Here is a 7,590-nt window from a genome sequence, read left to right on the forward strand (position 1 = left end):
ACAGTGACTTGTATGAATCGTAATAAACCCCAGTTGCGAGATACCGCCTATATGCGTTGTTTAGCGCTATTTTTCATCATGAACGTTATCCAACTCGCTCAACTTCCGGCTTTGCGTAACGCTAAAGCTATGGAAATCGTGTGTCCGCCTGATACGCCGCACGATATCAAAAAAGTGCTTTGCATCTCTCTAGGTGTCGGCGTGGTCTCTTCATCGTTTCGCATTCTTACCTCGCTACATTTTATGTATTTATTTATTTATACAAAATATTCTAAAGGCCCTCAATTTGAGGGTATTACATAGGGGGGGGGGCGGTAAAGGCAAGTAATCAAGAGAAAGAAATAAGCCGAAAAATTCAGGAAAATACAAACAAAAAACAGATAAAAGTATCTGGATCATTGAAATAAAAATACAAAACTGACATAATTATACATTGAAACATAAATGGCAAGAAACAGAAACATTGACAGGGTAAAGTTAATACAAGTTATACAATGCCTATCCACAATGGCATGAAAATAAAACAACGAGAATCATCAATAACAGAAATAAAAGACAAAAACCTAAAGCACTCGTAAGTTAACAATGTACTAAAAGATGTTCTGCAAAAGTAGTGGCAGATATTAGTTTGTAAAATTTCTCCGGATCCATGGTGGTAGCAGCATCTGAAGGGAGAACGTTACAGTTGGTTATAGTGTGTGAAATGAATGAATGTGCATAGTTAGATGTGCGGTATGATAACCGCTTAACTTTAAACGGATGGTCGCGGCGGTCAAAAATGGAGGAAGGCAAAGAAAAATGTCATTATGAAGCATTGAGTGATGAAACAGTTAATGAAAAAGTGATAAGCGTGCCACATTACGACGGAGATATAGATCTTGTAGATGAGCGCGTTTCTTCAAGGCTGTGGTGCTGGAATGACGTGAATAATCAGAGTAGATGAAACGAGCTGCGCGATTATGCAATGATTCGATGTTATTTATTAAATATACTTGATGAGGGCCCCAAATAGCCTAAGCATATCCAATTTTAGGTCGAATAAGAGTTGTGTAAGCACGTAATCGGAGACGAGAGGGAGCATGCTTTAAGTTATGTTTTAAGAGTCCTAATGACCGCTCCTACAGGCTTCCCACACTCAGTGGCGAATCTGTATTAGACATAGCCGTTAACAACCAGCTCCGTGTAGTGCTTGTAGAAATTCACCGGCAATGGATGTCCCTCGATCGCACTGAATAATCAGTCATGCTTGAAATGATGCGGGCGGCGCGCTCACGCGGGTGGGTAGCCTTGGGTTGCATTTAAAATTTAGAAACGAGTGCTTTAAAAAAAGAATCTTGAGAAGTGCTGACCAACGATATTCGCTATCGGCCTAGTGACGCCTCCTGACTATGCCTGCGTGTCAAATCTGCAGCAGCTGAACCCTCTTCACCAGCACACAACGGGGTGAATGCCTGCTAAGTGCAGCAGCAGAAAAAATGAACTTTTCCAACGGCTGGATGGCGCAGCTAAACAGCTCCGCCACCCTTCGCATCTGCAAGAATCTTTAGTCCGCGGTCGCACAGCATTATTGCGCTCTTAGTTCCCCACAGGATTTCCAAAAATTACATCTAGACAGAAGAGGATAGTGAGAGGGAAGAGCTGGAAGATCGCGGACAGGTGCTGAAATGGCGGGAAGGAGACAAAATATTTCGCTCGGCTACTTTTGTCCAGAAGATGTGGATTCAGTTGAAACAGCGCTACTCATCACGAAGTAAACATCAAGTAAGTGGTGGGATAGTTTCCATACTAGTCCAGCACCGAGGCTATACGTGACTAGCCTATATGCGACTATAATAAGCCTAACGGGACTAAAACGGAGGTAAGCTATCCTCTAGTTCGTTCGGTTTTAGGGACAGGGTGTACTGCTCAAGTCCCGGAACTGATCCCAAGCAGCACAGGTAATTGGCCAAACATTGGAACCGTAATGGCAAGGAACCGGATGGCAACATTGGAACCGTAAGGACAAGGATGAAACCATCCTGTTGAAATATTGGGCCGATTACCTGTGATGCTTGGGGATTGATTACTAAGTGGGCGGAATACTGACACTTGACAATGGAGGAATATTCCCACTGCAAAGCATAGTAACTTGATGCAGTTAGCAATGGGAGGGGGGTTTTAAACGCGGCACCGGAGGTCTCCAGGTTATAAAATAGAGGGAATTGAAACCTCGCTTACAATCTTTGTAACTTCTAGAACTATGCATGTTTGGAAGATGGGCTTCGTTTACATTGCCAACCGAAATATTGTGTAATTATTTGAAATCGACCCGAGGGAATGGGCAGCATATACCCTGCGTTGAAAAAAAAAGTGCGCTAGTAGAAAGCTTACTTCCTTTTACCTCGAAACTGATACTTCGTTAACAAAGCTGAAAGATCCGAAGTATGTGCGAAGCCTCAAAGTTTGACGGACCGCCAGCGGCGGAGGCCTTGCTCAGCTGCTCCGTCAACGCGCGAGAGCGCAATCCCCCCCTCCCCCCCCCCCCCCCCCCACTTTCTCCGCGCGCACTGGAAAACACACTGGTACTAGTGACCGGATCACCTCAGAGTATTTATAGAACGGTCGTCTGAAAGAAATCATAAAGTCAGTTTCCACAGCGGCGCGGTTCGGTGAGGCTGTGTGTTTTAACAGCGAATCTATTTCCTTACTTTTCTTTTGCCTTTAATAAATTGACAGTGTCAAGAACATGTTGGTGGAGAGCTTGTTGCTACCCACTGCGATATGCTGCTATGCGGTCCCGTGTTCCTAAAAGCATGATTAAGTTATTAACACATCGTTTACAATTCTCAGCCCACCACCGTCTTCAAACTGGCTGCATTGTCAGGGTCGAACTGCGTTTTATCGAGGGCAAGCGCCCTAACAGCTGGCAGCCACGAACAGTTTGATCATGGCAGCGCTAATGCCTTGCACATCCGCATAGCCCGTTTAAAAGCATGAAATTAATGCCATACCGAGATCACCGCATACTGCTGGCGCAGAATGTCTTGTTAGAAAAACGTGGAAACCCCCAGAGAATTTTTTTGAAGTGGGTTCCATGGAACGCCGATGGATGGCGCCATGACTACCTCCGCGCTATCTATATTCAGCGAAAGCTTTTTCAGCAATAAAGGTATGGCTACAGGGGCAGAATTCTACACCTGTGTCATTGCGCGAAATAATTCTGCCCAAAGGCAATGCGCCTGGTCGCCTGGCGCGTTGCTCTCTCCGTCGCACCCCTGCTCCATCGTACTTTCGCTCCGTCATACCTCCGCTCCATCTTACCTTTTCTCCGTCGCTGGTGCCGCTGGCATCTATGGAAGCTTCTTTGCCCAACAAATTTGTTGTAATAGCGAAAACCCTTCCTTGACTTTCATGTTTGAAGTTGGAAGCACTGTTAGCAAAACCCATCTCCCGCAGGGGCTCAGCGGCTTCGGCGTTCGGCTGCTGATTAGAAGTCAGCCGGTTCGATACTGTCCATGGGTGCCGTATTTCGATAGAGCCGAAATACAAAGGCGTCCGTACACTGTGCGATGGCAAGGCCCGTTAAAGAATTGCAGGCTGTCTAAGCTTTCCGTAGCTCTCAAATAAGGCGTTCCTCATACCCAGTGTGTCGATTCGGGAAGTTAAACCACACCAGTGTGTTTTGTGATAAATATGCCCTAAGTAACAAATCCTGACAGTAAGCTATGTTTGAATACAAAACTAATAACTGAACACGGGGATTATATTCCGCTGCGTTGGAAGATAGGGCGTTTTAGTTCCTAGGCTTCCGCTCCACAGCCAGAAAAGTTTTGTACGAAATATAATGAACGATCCGTCCCCGCCAGCGCCGTCGAGGTCACCATGTGACCATGACAGCAAGAAGCAGTTGAGTAGGCCACGATATCTCTCAGGTTCGCTTTAGGTTCGCATATCCGGCAATTCTGGACAAAAGCATTTTTGAACGGAACAGAGTTAGTGAGCGCAATTTTTTTCGTGCACTATAGGATTTCACTATAGCAATGCACAAATATATATCCGCAGATCTCCCCTTGACAGGCTTAAATTTATCTGCTATTGAAAGTTTTCTCTGCCGTCAAAACCGTTCCCAAGTGGTTTTCTAAGGCAGTATTAAGTACTCAATGCGAGCGCCGGAAACGCTACAAAAGAAAGATTTTGTGCATATCGAAAGAATGGACCATCGCCTTCAATATTTCTATACCAGTACCTTACAGTTTTGAGTATACAAAATTCTTTTCCATGAATGTTGGACATGCGTTAATGTCCGGTTTCGGTAACCTCTAGTAGGCCTCCACCAAGCACCCATTCATCCGCCTCCGCACTACAGAAGCACCCACCCGCCAAACTGCACGTAGTAGCGGAAAGAAAAAAGAGACCTCGATATCTAATGCACAGACGGGGTTGACAAGGCGATTATAGGAAAAACAAAACAGTAAAAGCGAAATGCAAAAGCGCGGTTTTCTCGCATCACATCGTGTAATGGCTCATAAATGTTTTCCTTGCATTTCATAATACCAATTTCTTGGTATTATGGTTTTACCGTTGAACTGACATAAAGTATGCACACTTTCGGAGTGTTACAGCGAAATAGCTAACCAAAATAAATCGCCCAGCTCCATTATTTTTGAAAGTAAGAATAACATATAATGGTCGTTCGCGGGTTTTGGTCTCAAAGTTCAACGTACTTGCTGGTGATGACATCTGTTACGGCAAGGAGTGCATATGCGAAACCGATAGCGGCAATTGATGGCACCTTCCAAAGTACTGGCGGCGCGTGCACTTACACCACTTTCATAGAAGTCCGCGGCAGGATTTCTGCACACCTTGAGCATTGCTTAACATAGAGAGAGAATTAGTTACTGAAGTCCCTTCTAACAAGTAATCCAAATATTGTAATAAAAATTAAAATAAACTCTGAATACATTTCAGTAAGACTGCCGCGGTGGAATTATAACACGCCCAACTGTCTCCTGAATGCAGTTTGGAAAGTAAACAGGTTGTGGCCCCAATATATCATTCAGAATGCACGCGATGGAGAAAAGTTTGACTGAGCTATCAAATAAATGTATGCACCTGATATCGGACGTGCAATTTGTTATGGCACTAAACCAGTTTTAAACAAGGCGACAGTTTCTGCTTTGTTTTTTTATCGCTAAAGTTCTAACTTGAAAATTTTGGGATGCATTAAGTGAATAAATATTGCAATCCGAATAACACACTTCATACGGAAGGTAATGTTCGTATTTTAGGCTCACTTCACACACAAAATATTTTGTTAACGGTTGCAAAGTTAAAGGGTGAAAGCTGGGGTACGAATGCAGTCAGGGTCATTGTGAAGCAACAAGCGAGAGAGAGAATAAACATCTATTAATAAAAAAAAGACCGGAGCGGATTTTGGGTAGGGTCTTCAGTTCAGGACTCTAGTTGCTTCCGCCGACGCTTTGGTGATGAAAGCTAGCGCCTCTGGGCGTGTCTTTGCGTGGGTTTGCTGTTTTTATTCGTAGTCAGCTTTGTCCACAACTCAGTTTCTTGCGGCGAGAAATACATGCAAAAAAATGGTTGTGTACACGGCAACAAATGTGATGTCACAACGTGGCTTTCAGTCTGCTATGCAAGCTTTGAAATCAGTCGCATATATTCTTTAGAGAATGCTAGTTTTGACATTGCCGTTTGCGGGCCCTCTGTATTACTATTTGACACCAGAACTGTTTCGACCTTTACCGTTAATCCACCACCGAATTATTTCTTCACAGTAGACTGAGTGCAACTCTTTTTGTTACTCGATATTCATTGTTGTTTATGCTTTCAGGTATGAGCTTTGGTGCACAAATTGCAGTAAGATATTAACACAGGCTTATTTCTTCAGACAAGCCTTTTCAGGACGAATAATTACAGGTGTGTGCTGAATAAAGGAATACAGAACGACCAATGACATTTTTTCAGGAATTAATTGCAGATCTCAAATCCTGGGCTATCGACTGTTGCATCAGCAGGTCGTGTTACCATGAGGCCTAGGTTTGATTTGCGGCTTTCTAGACGGCACAAGTCACATGTGGAGGCGGGAGAGTCTGACAAGCACTCCTCGGGACAAGACTCAATAGAAGGCAGAGTTGACAGAATGAGTTCCGAATGGGCAGAAAATGCGGGCAACATTTAAAGGTGTTTCGTGGCGCCGACGCTGCAGATAGTGGACAACATGATGGATGTGTGGACGATGGTTTAGACGTACACCCAAAGTGGTTGGTACAGATTTCAGTTTTAGATAGGGGCGGGCGGGAATGAGTGTAAATGGTGCAGTTCTTGCCCAGGTGGTGAAATGGAGAGGGCCGTCATGGCTGGAAAGACGAAGGTTGGAGGTGGTGGCTTAGGGAAGTTATCGCTCACTGAAATATAAGGTTTAGAGGAATAACGCTATAGTTCGTTCTTCGCGACGTAACAGCAGTAACAGCGTGAGTTGTTGGGCTAGTTGGTGTTCGGATCTTACAGGCATATTTTTAGCGCAAAGGACGGGACGAGATACAGACAAGACGAACACGGGCGCTACTGACAACTGCTTTATTGAAAAAAGATCGAGGCATATAAATACATATCTGGCCTGCGCCAGCGCTACCTAACAAGGAACTTGGAATCACAGCAGATGACGCGATAGGAAATTGATCTCAGCATTATACAAAACGACAGACGTGTCACTAACGCAGTTCTGACCCCCTTTCCTGATAAAGAAAGCTTCCAAAGTTTCACGGGCAGTTTTTTGACAACTTCTGCCAAGGATTGAAGCACTCCGGAACCGTGGCTCACACTTGGTGCAAGCAATGCAGTGGGCAACTAAATTCGTGCGTTCCTTATTGTAGATATCTTTAGCATGCTCCCGGAGTCGATCGTTTACGCAGCGCCCTGTCTGGCCGATGTACACCTTGCCACATGACAGGGGAATCCTGTACACGACGTTCATAGCGCACTGCACAAACTGTTTTTCGTGGTTCTTATGACAGCCCCTTTTTTTGTCTTCGCAAGTAATGCAGCGGCTCAGCTGAGCAAGTTTCTTAGGGGCTGAAAAAACCATAGGCACGTCAAACCTATTAGCCACCTTTTTCAGGTTGTGGGATACCTTGTGCAGGTACGGTACCACTTCCGGCTTTTGCTCACCATCCATCGTCTTTGCTGCAGATGTGCGCTTACCAGGATTCATTTTCTTGAGGAGCGTTTCCGCGACTGCCATCACGACCGACCCAGGGAAGCCGGCTGAAAACAGCCTACCCAATTGATGCTCAAAACTTGCCTGCATCTCATGGACACACGACTTCCTTAGCGCCGAATCCAAGCAGAGAGTTGCTATGCCTCTCTTTACTATTTTCGAATGAGAGGAGTCGTACGGCAAGAGCTCTTTTTGTGCTCGGGGAGAATACGCCCAGCAGACGTGCTTTTCCCTGAACATAAGCCTCAAGTCTAAAAACTGAAGAATCCCTTCGACTGGAAGTTCGTAGGTAAAACTGAGCCCTCTGCCATGTAGTTTAAAATCATCAAGAACACACTGTAGTGTTCGCTCATTAGAAATGGGGCAGAGGTTGTTTA

The sequence above is a fragment of the Amblyomma americanum genome, chromosome 9, assembly GCF_052857255.1.
Source record: "Amblyomma americanum isolate KBUSLIRL-KWMA chromosome 9, ASM5285725v1, whole genome shotgun sequence".
Taxonomy (NCBI): Eukaryota; Metazoa; Arthropoda; class Arachnida; order Ixodida; family Ixodidae; genus Amblyomma; species Amblyomma americanum.